The sequence below is a fragment of the Benincasa hispida genome, chromosome 2, assembly GCF_027475165.1.
Source record: "Benincasa hispida cultivar pf3 chromosome 2, pf3_genome.v1.1, whole genome shotgun sequence".
NCBI lineage: Eukaryota > Viridiplantae > Streptophyta > Magnoliopsida > Cucurbitales > Cucurbitaceae > Benincasa > Benincasa hispida.
In genome coordinates, this window is record NC_143479.1 from 22801252 (window position 1) to 22817307 (window position 16056).

The following is a 16056-nucleotide window of genomic DNA, read 5'->3' on the forward strand; positions in this document are numbered from 1 at the left end:
AATATTCCAACGAAGACTGAGAAATAGCTGCCAACAACAAAAGAAAGATAAAATGGCGGAACAATCTAGAAACGGAGCACCAAATGAAAACAACGTCATGGCGAACCCATCCTCCTGGCGAATGACCGTAATAGACCCATTCGGGACTATGCGTCGCCCAACCTCTACGATTTCTCCCCAGGAATCATGAAACCAACGCTAGATGGATCGAGGTTTGAAATGAAACCGGTTAAGTTGTAGATGATCCAAATTGTTGGACAGTTTGGAGGAAGGCATGGCGAGGACCCGCATGCCTACCTCCGAAGCATCACAGAGATTTGCAACACTTTTGTGTTCCCGAATATCTTCACCAATGAAGTTCGACTAACGTTGTTCCCATTTTCCTTATGCGATTAAGCAAGAAAATGGGCTTATTCTCTCGAACCGGGAGAGAGAACTTCGTGGGAACAAGTCGTGGAAAAGTTCATGAAGAAATACTTTCCTCCAACGGAGAACGCAAGTAGGAGGAAGTTAATTACGAATTTTGAACAGAAAATTGATGAATCGCTCAGCGACGCTTGGGCGAGGTTTAAGAAGCTGGTAAGAGACTGCCCACATAATGGCTTACCAGACTACTTACAGATGGAGATTTTTTACCAAGGATTGAACCCTGTTTCACAGACCGCTGCCAATACGGCAGCAGTTGGTGGTCTGCTTGATAAAACTTACAATGAGACGAAAAATATACTTGATCACATTTTCAAAAATCACGAGGACTGGCGAGAAAGTGATCAAAGATTAAGAATTAAAGACAGTAACGTCAACAATGGGGCCATCGTATCCCTTCAAAACTAAATGACTGCGACGATGAGTTTGATACAAGGCATCAAAATTAATAGTACGGGAGTGAAAAATGGCAAGTCAACGTCATTACTCAAACGACCGCAAGTTGTGTCATCTATGGAGACGCTCATCCTATGGAAAAATGCCCATGAAATCCGCAATCAGTATGCTTCATAAAGAATAATCCCTATTCCGATACATACAACTCTGGGTGGAGAAACCACCCAATTTCGCGTGGAAAAATCAACAACAAAGCTTTCAACAAATGGCGCAAAAAGAAGGGCCACCCAAATTTTTCCCACGAACTAACGATCCAACACATAACCAAGCCAGCAGTTCGCAGACACCGCAATCTTCGTCCTTAGAGAGCTTGTTGAAGCAGTATATTGAGAAAAATGAATTAGTGCTTCAGAATCAAGCATCGTCCATCTGAAATCTCAAAATTCAGCTAGGACAAATTGCGGGCGAGCTCAAAATAGACCGCAAGAAGCTTTGTCGAGTTCAACTGAGCGCCCTCGCAATGCTGGGGGTACAGGGAAGGAACAATGCTTAGCAGTCTCCTTACTAAGCGAAAAAATGACTGCGGAAGTAGGGGAGGAACCCATCACGACCAACTTAAATGTGGTAACAACCGAGGACCCATTGACTTATAATTCAGAAGAGCCCGAGAAGATGAACCCTGAAGTTGCGTCCACCTTTAAGCTTTTAGAACATGTGATAGAAGAAGTCAGCTACCACCATTCTCGCAAAGATTGAAAAAGAAATAAAATGATCAAGAAAAGATCGCGACAGTGGCAGTAACGCAGAATGCTATGATTCCACAAAAAATGTGCGACCCAGGAATCTTCCCGATACCATGCTTCATTGGAGGGGTCTACATTGGTCAAGCACTATGCGATCTTGGGGCGAGTATAAAGGTAATGCCGCTATCAATTTTCAAACAATTGAATATGGGCAAACCCACGCCCACGATGAAGACTCTTCTACTTACGGACAGATCCCGAATACATCCCGAGGGAGAGTTGAAAGATGCCACAATCTCAATTGACAAATTCATCTTGCCGGCAGACTTCATCATTTTGGACTATAAAGCGGACGAAGATGCACCCATCATATTAGGACAACCATTCCCCTCGACCAGTCATGCTTAAATTGATGTGCGCAAGGGGGAGATTGGGATGATCATTAATGGGGAAAAGCTCCGGATTAAGGCAATCAAGATTCTAGAAGACCGAGAAAAGAAGAAAAAGCCACCGCGGATGTAAAAAGTCCAGCTTGAAATAAGTAGTCCCTGAGTTACTATGCAACTTAAACTCATCAGGGACGTATTCCTTTTGAAATATCCTTTTTAAATCAATGCTTCATGAACTTTCATTACCTTTCTTTTAACTGTTATCGTTTATTTATATAAAAAAAATAAAAAAAATAAAAAATAAAATAAAAAAGGGGCGATTGTGATAAATGATTTTGTTAACTTTGTTTTTTTTTTTTTTTAATGATTATTTGATCCTCTCGATGTTTTTTTTTGCAACGATCGAGGTGAACGTTCACGGAGGTGCTACACGAAGACAACTACTTTATTTCGTCACCGCAATCAAAAGAAAGTGGATTGCCGCAAAGCAGGATGCGTCAACATCTAATATGGGCGACAATGCAAATTTGGGGGTTATCTTTCCTTGACTTTATTCCAAATTTTGCACTATCGCATCGCATTTTAATTTTGAAAATTTTATCACCGCATCCTTTTTGGTTGCCACAATCATTTAACATTGATCAATTTAGTAAGTCACCGCATGATTTCTCTTTGCCAATTATGATTTCAATGATGAAACGCATGCTTCTATATTTTCGTACACACTAGAGTCAACTTAATTTTAGGACAGTCACCTCATGAAATATTTCTAGAAGTTAGTGGTCTGCTAGCTTTCTTTCAAACTGACCCTTTACGAAACTTCCTAAGAACATCGCATGACTTCTTTCAATCTTTTGGCAATGCCGCATTTTAAATTTGGGGGTGTGGTATTCATCTTCGACCTTGCTATTTTTAGCCTTGCTTATAAAATAAATAAATAATAATAATAATAATGTTGCAATCGGATCCTACTCGTAGTTGGATGTCCGCATGACACATGTGGGGGCAAGCCAAAAGAAAGGTAGGAATCATGATCAACGCATAAATAAATGACCGCAACTCTACTAATATTTTAGATAAAATAAGTGGCACTTGGATTGGCACAAGGTTAGAGAAAAAAAATAATGTCTAAAATATGCAAGGATAAAAAAATCATTTAACACCCCAATGAAAAAAGTTTTGTTGAAATAAATCATGCGATGTCCTGGAATCTAGTAAAGTCTTTTTCAAGGTTAAACTTACGGTCCCTAAATTTTAGAAATATTTTACGAAAAAACCTGGATAAGAATTAAGGAAATTTTTGTGTATAGGTTTGAATAAGGCATCCTTGAGAAATCTAGGGAAAGAGAAGGTGGTCGACTTTCTAAAGGAAATCTTTAGCTTATGCTTAAGGACAAGCATTGTTTAAATTTGGGGGTGTGATAACGGGCAGAAATGCACGTTATTGCAGTGCTAAGTTATTAAACAATACAGACTTGCGATGATAAAAATATATAAGATTGCGTCCAAAAAAAGTATTAAGTTCATAATATTGAGGTCGCATGCGTCCATCGCATTGAAACAGTTAACTTATGTATTTTTGTGTAGAATATGCATTGACGCAAGGTAGAAAGTGTGATCCAAAGAAATCAACGGTCGAGCGTATTAAGAGATTGCGTTAACGCAAGGCTATACAATCATTTGCGCTCGCAAATATCTGCTCGAGAAGGTTGCCGCTTAGAGCCGGCATATCATGGTGGGCGCATCTGGGTGAAAAGCATAACAAATCACGATAGGACAGAAAGCTGATGACGGTCGATTCCGAATTAAGTTGACAAGTCGTTAACGATCTATTGTAGCAAGTACACTCAATTTTTCGGTGACAAATATTCAGTGCATCAGACAAAGAATTAATGTCATCCCTTCAGTGCAATTATAAGAGAGAATAAGTCTTTCACTCTGAAGCTCTATAAATACCAGAGGCCACTTTCAGTGATGGAATTCGACAGTTAGATAATTTTCTCTATAAATAGATGTAGTCTTGTTCATAGTTTTTATTTTACTTAGAAGGTGGAACAGGAGAAGGAAAAAGACGCCAGAAGATTGCCCTAGTCAGCTCAAGAGAGAACCCATGAGGCGTGGAAAAGTAGAGAGAGGGCTGACTCTTGCGAGAGCAAGATTATCTTTTAAGCAGAGTATAGAAGAACAGTGTAAAAGCCTTGGGAAGTAAGAGATTGCTACCAGGCTCTTTATTCTTATTCTGCATTGTTATTTTGTATTTCAATTCTATATCTATAAAATGGAACTTGCTTATCTACATTTGTTCACTCTCTTACAAACACGCATGAGTAGCTAAATCTAGTGAATGGGTTGAGAAGAACTTAGCTAACATGACCTAGGATCTTCATTGCATGCAATTATCTTGTCTTATGTTGCGCCCAACACCCTTTTAGAGCTACTCGAGAGAGAGTCTAAAGAAAGAACCTAAGACTTGAGAGAGCTAGGTTAGAATTTAGACACGAGAGAGCAAGATTAGATCTGCATAAGTAAGAGATAGGGACTTAGAGATAAGTTCTGTTTGCCAACATGCATCGCATGCACCCTAAAGATAGGTTATGGTATTATGCAGTCGCCTTGTATGTGTGTATGTCATTCGTCATCGCATAAACAATAATAGAGGCTTATGTGTAGGTCCTATAGACTTCTTGGCATATATCACATGCGTTCTAAAACTAGAAGTCCCAGCATTTGCATTGAGAGATGATTTGCTATTGTATGTGTGTTGCATGATCATATAACATGAACGCAATCCTAGGAAGTGTTAGTTGAACCCCTTCCCAACCCGTTCCTCCGTATATTCATCGCATCTTCCATAATATTGACTATTTTCTTAACTCCACCACATACATTTGATACTGTAAACAACAACCCAACAAATCTTTGATTTATTGGTTACCACAAACTCATCTTAAAAATTATTATCGCATATTTTTTTTCTTAGTCCCTGAGTTTGACCCTGGACTTACCAGAAAACTCAATAGGATTTATACTTGGGTTCTACTAAAAAAACTTGTTGCACAACGCATTTTTCCATCACTACAATTTCTTTCATTAATTCACCACATAAAATAACGCATCAAGTGCCTGGTAGTTAACAGATGGTGGATCCCATGACTAAAGAGTTTAGTCAGTTAGTCATGTACCGTTGGACCTTCGAGCTACAGGTCCATAAAGTCCCCTTGGTAGCTCAATGGATTCAGTTGAGGATCAATTCTTAGTGTTGATTTGAAATGTTTAAATTGACAAGAGGTAATTCGATTATATATGATAATAATCGGTATGATGTATGAGATACATCTAGTGGAGGATTAATGTAAATAAGATTTACATTAAGTGCCATGGAATAGAAAAAGAGCTATGGTTTATATGTTTCATGAGATGAAATATTAAAACTATAGATTATAAATATATTATGGTAAGTTAGTTATCATTTATATTTATAATAATATTAATTATTGGATAATTAATTCTTTTTCTCTAATAACCATTTGAGTGGGAGATTATTGGTGGTTTCATGGTAACCGTGAGATAAAAGGAAAATTGTTTTCCTAATTTTAGTAAGGTTGAAATTTTTTTTTTGAGATTTTTTTCTCTTGGAATCTCATAGAAGTTGTCAAGTAAATAGGATTTACTAAGCGACAACTTGGAGCGAGCTAAATGATCGTGTAGTGTTTGTAGACGACAGAGACACAGCTAAACGATGAGCTAAACAATCGTTTAGCTTTTGCTAGACAATCACTTAGCTTTTGTTAAGCGATTGGGCATCGACCTATACGATAGGTTTTGTCTTCTCCCACTTGCTCATTCGTTTACACGATTGTTGATTCCTCCATCTTCTGCCTCAAATCAAGTCCACATAGAACCCACCCTTTGGATTCTCACACCGAGAATATCAAGGTAGCCTTCTTGGTGGTGTCATACTCAACTCGACGCCATCAAGGTTCTGTGGAGGTTGTTCGTGTTGTTGGGGAGTTCGTGACCGAGGCAATTGCTGAGTTCGAGTGCGTGGTGTTCGTGCAGTGTAGCGGTCATGTTGGACAAGTGTTTAGGTGTTGCTATGTTCGAGCGTTCGTGATCAAGGAGCTGGGCGATGAGTCTACAAATGTGTGTAGAGTTTCTTCTTGATCATTTGTATTATCATGCTGTAATTTCTGTAATGAATGCATAACCGTATGTTTTTTTTTTATGATTGTATTTGTAAAGTTCATATATGATTATAATTTGGAATGATCTTTTCGCTGCTTATGGAAATCCTCATGCACGATTTCCTTTAGAGTACATGGTCATTGCACGTGAGATCATGAACTCGTTGCAAGAATTGCTTGAACGTCAGTTCTTACTTTTTGAGCACAGAGGGATGGATGACAATGCCAATAGTGTCAGTTCCTAAGTTAATCTCCAGGAAGAGAAAGCAAGTGTTGCTGACTCTGTTGAAGTTCATCGACAAGAAGTGTTTCTCTGAAATTGAACTTGGAGTTTATTTAGGTTCTGATTCTGATCCCACTACTCTTCAAAAGAGGGGGATGTCTAAAGACAGTAAATATTATTTATTGGTCTTAGAGACATATTTGGTAGAGAATGATGATTCTACCGGGGTCCTTGATTTGGGTACTACTAATCACGTCAGTTTCTTTTATCAAGGATTTAGTTCCTAGCAAACGTTGCCATAGGGAGAGTTGACTCTTCAAGTCGGCACTTGTGAGGTTGTTTCAGATGTTGCTGTATATAGGCTAAAGTTATTTTTGGACAAGAAACATTATCTGTTACTAAATAATGTTTTCACAGTTCCTCATACCAAGAGAAACATAATCTCGATTTCTTGTCTCATTGAACAAGGTTATACTATCTCCTTTTCTAAGAGTAAAGGTTTTATTTTCAAGAATGGGATGGAGATTGGTTTTGGTTCAATGGAAAATAACTTGTATGTACTTAGGCCGTTAGTCATAAAAGCCTTGTTTAATACTAAAATGTTCAGTATGGCAACAACAGCTAAAAGACCAAAGGTTTCTCTAAAGGAAAACGCCCATCTTTGGCATCTAAGATTAGGTCACATCAACCTCAATAGGATTGAGTAGTTGGTGAAATGTGGACTTCTAAAGAGTTTAGAAGAAAACTCATTGCCGGTGTGTGAATCATGCCTCGAAGGCAAGATGACCAAACGACCTTTTACTAGAAAATGTTATAGAACCAAGGAAGCCTTGGAGCTTGTACATTCAGACCTCTATGGTCCGATGAGTGTTAAGGCTCGAGGTGGGTATGAACATTTCATCTCTTTCATAGATGATTATTCAAGGTACGAATATCTTTACCTAATGCAACGTAAGTCTAAAGCCCTTGATAAGTTCAAAGAGTATAGGGTTGAAGTTGAAAACTTGTTAGGTAAGAAGATAAAAATACTACGATCTGATTGTGGTGGAGAGTATATGGACCTTCAATTCCAAAACTATATGATAAAACATGGAATTACGTCCCAACTCTCGGCCCTAGGTACACCTCAGCAGAATAGTGTATCAGAAAGGAGAAATAGAACCTTGTTGGACATGATTCGGTCTATGATGAGTTATGCTCATCTTCCAGATTTGTTTTGGGGTTTTGCAATGGAGATTGCATGCTATATTTTGAACAATGTTCCCTCGAAAAGTGTTTATGAAACACCTTTTGAGTTGTGGAGAGGCCATAAAGGTAGTTTACGTCACTTCAGGATTTGGGGGTGTCAGGCCCATGTGCTTATGACTAACCCGAAGAAGTTGGAACCACGTTCAAAAGTTTGCCTCTTTGTAGGCTACCTTGGGGAAACGAGGGGTGAATACTTCTATGATCTGAGTGAAACAAGTGTTTGTTTCTACAAATGCTATCTTCTTAGAAGAAGACCACATCAGGGTTCATAAACCACGAAGTAAGCTTGTTTTACGTGAGATTTCTAATGAGACTGAGACTACCGAGGGTTCAACAAGAATTGTTGAATAGACTGACAGATCAACAAGAGTTGTTGAGGTCATTATATCTATTCGACCATCTCAAGAGTTGAGACTGCCTCGACGTAGTGGGAGGGTTATGAACCCACCGAAATGCTACATGGATTTGACTGAAGCCCAAAACATCATTTCTGATGATGGGGTCGAGGATCCATTGTCTTATAAGCAAGCGATGGAGGATGTTGACAAAGATGAGTGGATTAAAGCCATGAACTAGGAAATGGAGTCTATGTACTTCAATAAAGTCTAGGAACTTGTGGACCAACCTGATGGTGTAAAACCTATAGGGTGTAAGTAGATCTACAAGCGAAAACGAGGTGTAGATGGAAAAGTGCAAACCTTTAAGGCTAGATTCGTGACAAAGGGTTATACCCAGGTCAAGGGAGTGGACTGTGAGAAAACTTTCTCACCTGTTGTCATGCTGAAGTCTATCAGAATACTCCTGTCCATGGCCATATTTTATGATTATGGATATGGCAAATGGACGTCAAAATTACTTTTCTTAACGGTAATCTTGAGGAGACCATCTACATGGCTCAACTAGAGGGGTTCATAGTTTCAGATCAAGAGCAAAGAGTTTGCAAGCTTAATAGGTCCATTTAGGGGCTAAAATAAGCGTCTAGATTGTGGAACATTAGATTTGACAGTGCGATCAAATCGTTTAGCTTTGATTATAACGTTGATGAGCCTTGCGTTTATAAGAAGATCATCAACAGATCAGTAATTTTTCTGGTATTGTATGTGGATGATATCCTACTCATTGAGAATGATGTAGGGTTTTTTACTGACATTAAAAAGTGGCTAGCCACCCAGTTTCAAATGAAAGATTTGGGTGAGACGCAGTATGTTCTAGGGATCCAGATCATTCGGATTGCAAGAACAAGAGGTCAACCTTGTCTCAGGCATCATACATCGATCAAATATTGATCAGGTACAGGATGCAGGATTCCAAAAGGGGTTTATTACCCTTCAGGCATAGAATCATTTTGTCTAAGGATCAATGTCCTAAGACAACTCAAGAGGTTGAGGAGATGAGACGGATTCCTATACTTCAGCTGTAGGAAGCTTAATGTATGCAATGTTGTGTACCAGACTCAACATTTGCTATGCAGTAGGGATTGTCAGTCGTTATCAGTCCAATCCAAGATTAGATCACTAGACGGTGGTCAAAACGATCCTCAAGTATCTTTGGAGAACAAGGGACTACATGCTCATGTATGGAGATAAGGATTTGATCCTTAAAGGATACACAGACTCTGACTTTCAGGCTAATAGAGATTCTCGTAAATCGACATCGGGGTTAATGTTCACTGTTCACTCTAAATGGAGGGACTGTAGTATGGCGAAGCATTAAGCAAGGATGCATCGTTGACTCCATTATGAAAGTTGAATACGTAACCGCTTGTGAAGCAACTAAGAAGGTTGTTTGGCTGAGGATATTATTTATAGATTTGGAAGTTGTTCCAAATACGGATTCGTTGATCACCCTTTATTGTGATAATAGTGGGGCTGTGTCAAATTCGAAGGAACCTCGGAGTCATCGTAGAGGCAAGCATATCGAACGGAAATATCATTTGATCAGGGAGATTGTGCATCGCGGTGATGTGATAGTCACGAAGATCGCGTTGGAGCACAACGTTGCTGATCCGTTTATAAAGGCTCTCACAGCTAAAGTGTTCGAGGGTCATCTAGAAAGTCTGGGTCTATGAGACATGTGGCATATTGTCTAGAGCAAGTGGGAGATGATACTGGGGTATAAAGTATGCCCTAGTTTATTGTATGTTGTACTTGTATTTTTCATGTATTGTACATTAGTCTTCTGAGGCATTAAGACAAGTGGGAGATGAATGAGATTGGTGTCCTAATTCTCCTGGAGTCTCGTAGTTTATAAACTGTACACATTGTTATGAATAAAATAAGAGTTATTTTATTTTGCATTTACTCATATTCAATAAACAAAGCTCCATGGTTATTGTATGTTACCTTAAGCATGTATATGAGATATTCGAGTGGATCATGTCTTAAGTGATAACCTAAAAAAGGTCTGTAGTATAAGGATTAAGGGAGGATACATGATCCTGGTGACACTACAGATACAGCCTGCTTTTTAGAGGTTTGCAAGTGTTGTGAACTACTACAGATGGTAGATCCTGACCACTCACGTGGAGACATGCAAGGGTGGTGCTCTATATAAAGAGTTTGTATAAGACCGGACCACGAGATGACTAATCTCTTTATATAACGTTGTTGATACTTGAGACTTACATCTCACCTAAACGACCATAGGTGACATGACCTTAATCCTGAGTGTTTTGAGAACTCATGCCTTTGAGGGCAGTCCTTTGATTAGTATGGGTGAGAGTGACCAGATTGCCAACTCAAAATGCCTACCTTTTTGGGGATTTATCTGATTTGGGAGTTGGGAACTCAGTTACATAAGATGGAATTCACTTATTCCTCGAAGCAGGGGTATGTAGATAGATTGCTCCCTTAAGGGTTGATTTCGGGTCTTAAACATAGTGGCCACAACATCTCTTTGGAAGTGATGACTCAGTCATAGTAGGACTATGACTTATGTTCATTAGAGGGATCAGTGGTACTTAAGAAGTTAGATATAACTACAGGGGCAAAACGGTATATTGGCCCAACTGTACTTACGAGCGATCTGTGAAGGGTTATCGCACTATTGATTAGTTGATATGGACACAAAATATATCTATAATGAGGAGAGTGCAGCTGTCGATCTTTAATGGAGTGCCCGAGAGTTAACAGATGGTGGATTCCGTGACTAAAGAGTTTAGTCAGCTATTCACATACCGTTGGAGCTTCAAGCTGTAGATCCATAAGGTCCCCTTGGTAGCTCAATGGATTCAAGTCAAGAATCAGTTCTTGGGGTTGATTTGAAACGTTCGAATTGACAAGAGAAAATTTGATTATATATGATATAATCAGTGTGATGTATGAGATACATCAAGTGGAAGATTAATGTAAACGTGATTAACATTAAGTACCATAAAATAGAAAAAGTACTATGGTTTATATGTTTCATGAGATAAAATATTAAAACTATAGGTTATAAATATAGTATGGTAAGTTGGTTGTCATATTTATTTATAATAATATTAATTATTGGATATTATCTATTTTTCTCTAATAACCAATTGAGTGAGAGGTTACTGGTGGTTTTATGGTAACCGTGACATAAAAGAAAAAATGTTTTCCTAAAATTAGGAGAGTTACTACTTTCGGAAAGGAACTCATAGAATGTTGTCAAATGAAATGGTTTCACTAAATGATAGCTGATAAAGAGACTAAACGATCGTGGAGTGTTACTATACGATAGTTCACTCAGCTGGTCGTAGCTAAATGATCGCAGGGCGTTGTCTATACAATTGGCTACCTTCTTTTACACGATCAAGCATTCATTTATACGATAGATACTTCTCATCTCCCACTTGCTCAATTGTCTAAATGATTATTGTTCCTCCAGTCTCTTCCTCTAACCAAGATCATACAGAGCCTACACTTCTGAATTCTCATATTGAGAATACCAAGGTAACCATTGTGGTGGTGTCCTCACTCTACTCGACTAAGTTCGAGGTTTTGAAGTCGTTCGTTGTGTGTTCGCATTGCTCATGTAGTGTTCGCTGTTGATCGTGTTGTGTTGCAATCATTGTGTCCGAGCGTTCGTGTATCGCTGTCTTGAAGATTGAACGAGCGTTCGTGACTAAGGGAGTTTGAAGAATAAGTCATCAAAGGTATGATACTCTATCTCTTGATCTTATCTTAAAGCATGCCGTAATTTCGTATTGTGCATAACCAGTTAGTTTCTTTTTGTGTTCTATAATTGTATATGTTCAATTTTGAATGGAATTTGAAACAATCATTTCGCTGCTCATGGAAATCCTCATGTTTGATTTCCTTCATATATGACTTGCTTGAATCGATTGAGAGATGGTTATAAGTACATTTAATCTAAGTTTTAAAGACCTTAGATTTAGATCGCATAAAATAAAAGAGGATATTTCTTAGAAATACGTATATCCTCAGCACATTGCACTCATCACGTGCATCTTAGAAATAATATAATGTGGCTAGATACACTAAGAAGTGATGGATGTTACATTGAGTGCATCGCTTGATCACACAATCCACTTAGTTATTTAGGAAGTGTTGGTGATAATTCTTTCAACCCATTCATCATATATCTGTCACCAAATTCACACCGAGTCATTTAGACATAATTTTCATCGCATCATACCTAGATTTAAAATACCTCATCCATTCAACCATTTTGAACGTTTAATTTGCACTACGATCATATCTTTAGTTTCATCGCACGTTAACAAGCAATCCTTGCGTTCGACCCTGAGGACTCTGGTTGAATTTGCACTTGGGTTTGACTAGATAAAACTAAGCGTTAAACCATAATAGTCCTATCAACTCATCGCATGTTATTAACGCATCAGTAGATAAACTAACTTTTTCCACTAGTGTGGTGTCATTGGAATTGGGCTTAGATTTAGTGTACTTCAAAGATTTCCTTTGGAGTTGTCATTCAATGTTGATGGCAATGTGCACCATTTCTTCCAAATCCTCACATGGTTGAATTTCTTCATGATCGACAAGTATATGAACAATCTTTTCACTAAGTTCTTTATAGAACGATTGATGGTAGCTTCCTCATCCTCATATATGATCATCTCCTCAAGCAATTGTGATATCTCTTCATAGTACCTTTCCACACTTTTGTTCCCTTGTTTCAAAGTTCGCAATTTGTGGAAAGATTTAGGTATAAAATGGTTCTTCATGAGAATCTTGATTTCTTTCCATGAGGGTATTACATGATTTTTGCTTCTTCTCTTATTCGACAATAAATTATTCCACCATATTAGTGCACAATCTTCAAATGTAGAAGCGATAAGTTTTACCTTTCTCTTTTCACTGTTGGTGATCAAATATAACATTGATTTCTTCCTCTAAAAAAAGATACTCGTCTGGATTTGAATTACTTCCAGAGAACAACTGAAGCATGTTTCAATCAAACATGACAACTATTCTTCAAAACTCTTTCTTGTGTATACATGACTTGCGAAATTCACCTAAACTCATGAAAAATTAGCTGCTTAATTGACGTGGTTGCTTGACGTGTATCTGCTTGGAATTTTTTCCCTCTAATTTTCACGTTTTGCAGCCTCACCTTCAATTTTTTTTTTTCAATTTTCTTCTTTGTTTTTTTCCTGATTTCGATTGAATCTTCGGGCATGCCAACAAAATTTATTCTTTTTCTTTCCCCTCCATTTCAATTCTACTCCTTCTCGAGTCTATAGTTGATTGATCCACAACTCATTTTTTTTTAATTCCACAATATCGATCGACTTTTTTTTTTCTTTTGAATTCCAATGACAGCCCCGACTTATCTTCTTTTTTCACAATTTTCTTTTTTTCAACCAAAACAAAGTCTGAAGATAAAATTCTAAATAGTACTCACAGGATATATCCGATCTAGAGCACTCTGATACCAAATAATATGAAAACTCTAGTGAATTAGAATTAGAAACCCTTTTGGGAGAACCCCTAATTCTCAATCACTAAAACCCTCAAATCAATATGATTTCAATCCTAAAGATTGGGTTAGTCACGGATTGCTTTAAAATCAAATATCTTGAAACAAAGAACAAGTTCCCTAGCCTAAGATTCAAATACTCCACAAGACAGATGTCAATCCCATTTGAATGTTCTTAACATGTCTCAAATGAATTGCAAATTAAAGAAGCTCTCTGACCGTGAAAACAAGCATAAAGGCTAAAACTCAATTCATCGTAATCTGATTAAAACAATCTAATAGCAAGGTTTCAATAGCCTCTCAATAAAAACTCTAACGCAACATAAAAAGACTAAGTTATCTCTACTTTAATGTCATAAAAATGACAAAATTGAAAAATGCTAAAAACACATCAAAATTATTAAATAAAATATAGATAATAATTTGATGTCTAAGCGATTCATATCACAATGACAACTGGTTTGAACTTCTTTCCATAACCCATTAGCTTAAAGTTTTAGGTTAAATTACAAATTTGATTTCCATGATTTGGAGAAAGTTTGAATTTAATTCCTAATAGTTTGATAAAATCTCATAAATAGTTTTGATGATTTAATAAAACAATCATAAGTAACTTTGTTTCAGAAACTATTTACAAGGATTTATCGAATCATAGTGACTAAGTTCTAATAGTAAACCATAAGAACTAAATTCTAACTTTATTCACACTATAAGGGCCAAATTTGCAATATAACCTATATCAAAATTTAAGGGGGTGTTTGAGCCCCAACTTGCTTTGGGTGGAGTGAACTATTATCTATCATAGCTGTTATCATCTCTCCTCATAAGTAACAAAGATTATTGTGATAACAAATACTAAAATAGTATGGACCCAAACACACTATTATAATATATAAACTATTATAATCTATCGTCTGTGATAACCACTATCTATAATAATCAATCTATGAATAGATCAATATGTAGGGCACATGACCCCCTCAATTGATTTTGATTGTGTATATATATACACGGTATAAACCTTGTTTGAGTGGTCATGGATCAATCCAAAGTGGACTGTACCCCCTTTCAAGTATTGGATTCCTGTTGAATGTAAATTTACCTTAGTTTTTTCTCTCCTTCATACACGTATATAAATAACTTTTAGTATTTAATAAATTGTTTTAACAAAACTAATTGTTTTAACTTTTATTTTAAGAAATTTTAATAAAGATTTCAAATTTCGTTATTTGCTTATATATTTGAAACTTTTATAATTTTGTAAGTAATATTGTTTGATTTAAATATTAGATGATAGACTGCAATAGATATTTATATAGATGTCTATTGCGATCTACTACGATAGACAGATTGTGACATTTTGCTATATTTGAAAATATTTTCAGTGGTTTTATCATTTAAAATAATTACTCTTACAACAATTAATTTTATATTTATGTGAATGTTAAAGTACAAGTTTAGTCTTTAAAATTTCAAAACTGTATCTAATAAATTTCTAAAATTTTAATTGTCTAATAAGTCAAAAATGCCTAACATATCTATGAACTTTCAGTTTTGTATATATATCTTAAAAATAGCTTAAGAGAATAATCATTTTTGGACTAATTTGTCCCTTTATCGAATCTTAAATTTACAAAAATATGCCACTAATAATAATTAATTAATTTAAAATTTGAAAAAGTAAGAATATGAAGAAAAAAATAATCGTGCACTGGACAAAATTATAATTAATTTTTTAAAATGTACTTATTAAATTATTTTAAAATGTAAAAAAATTATTACTACAAAAAATTCTATACATTGTTATAATTTCTTATGTTTTTATTTATTTATTTATTTTATGTTTTGTAGTTACATATTACATTTAATAAAAATATTCAATAAAATTAATATTTCTTCAAAATAAAATCAATGTTTAACATCTTTTCACCTTTTCACCTATATATACCTCATACATGTATAATTATTTGTTTAATAAATGCCCAATTTATATTTTTGAGAGTTAATGTTAGAATATGAAAAGTTACGACACTGCGCACTTTATTTCTATAATTTACAAATTATGCACTACAAACGATTAATTAAAATTTAAATATTAAACTAAAAAAATTAATGAAAATTTAGATGTACTAATAATTGTTGACGAGTGAAAGAAATATAAAAGTTTTCTTTTCTCTTACATATATTTACTTTAAAGATATATGAGAAAATGTAAAATGAAGTTGTGACGTCATAAAAATTAGGCTATTTCATTTCTTTCAATTAAAAAAACTCTTTCCAAAATGCATTTGAAAAGTGATAACATGAATATGTGAAAAGACTACATTAGTTTTTCTTGAAAAAACTTCCACCTATCCTCCATGGACAATACTCATAAACTCACATCTAAATCACATTATTATTCAATAAAATTGTATTAAAATTACATTTTAAATTTTATTCAACATGCGTAATACACTAGTTTCAAACGAGTATATATAAGAGACCTATTACCTATTGAATATAAATTTGAAATTATAAGA

The 16056-nt window shown here is 35.9% G+C and overlaps 1 non-coding gene across 1 annotated transcript; it reads right to left on the minus strand.

Moving 5' to 3' along the window:
- Positions 1 to 498: 498 nt before the first annotated feature.
- Positions 499 to 605, minus strand: LOC150037734 (small nucleolar RNA R71). The gene has a single exon (XR_016528046.1). It is a non-coding gene; the product is annotated as a small nucleolar RNA R71 (small nucleolar RNA).
- Positions 606 to 16056: the final 15451 nt, after the last annotated feature.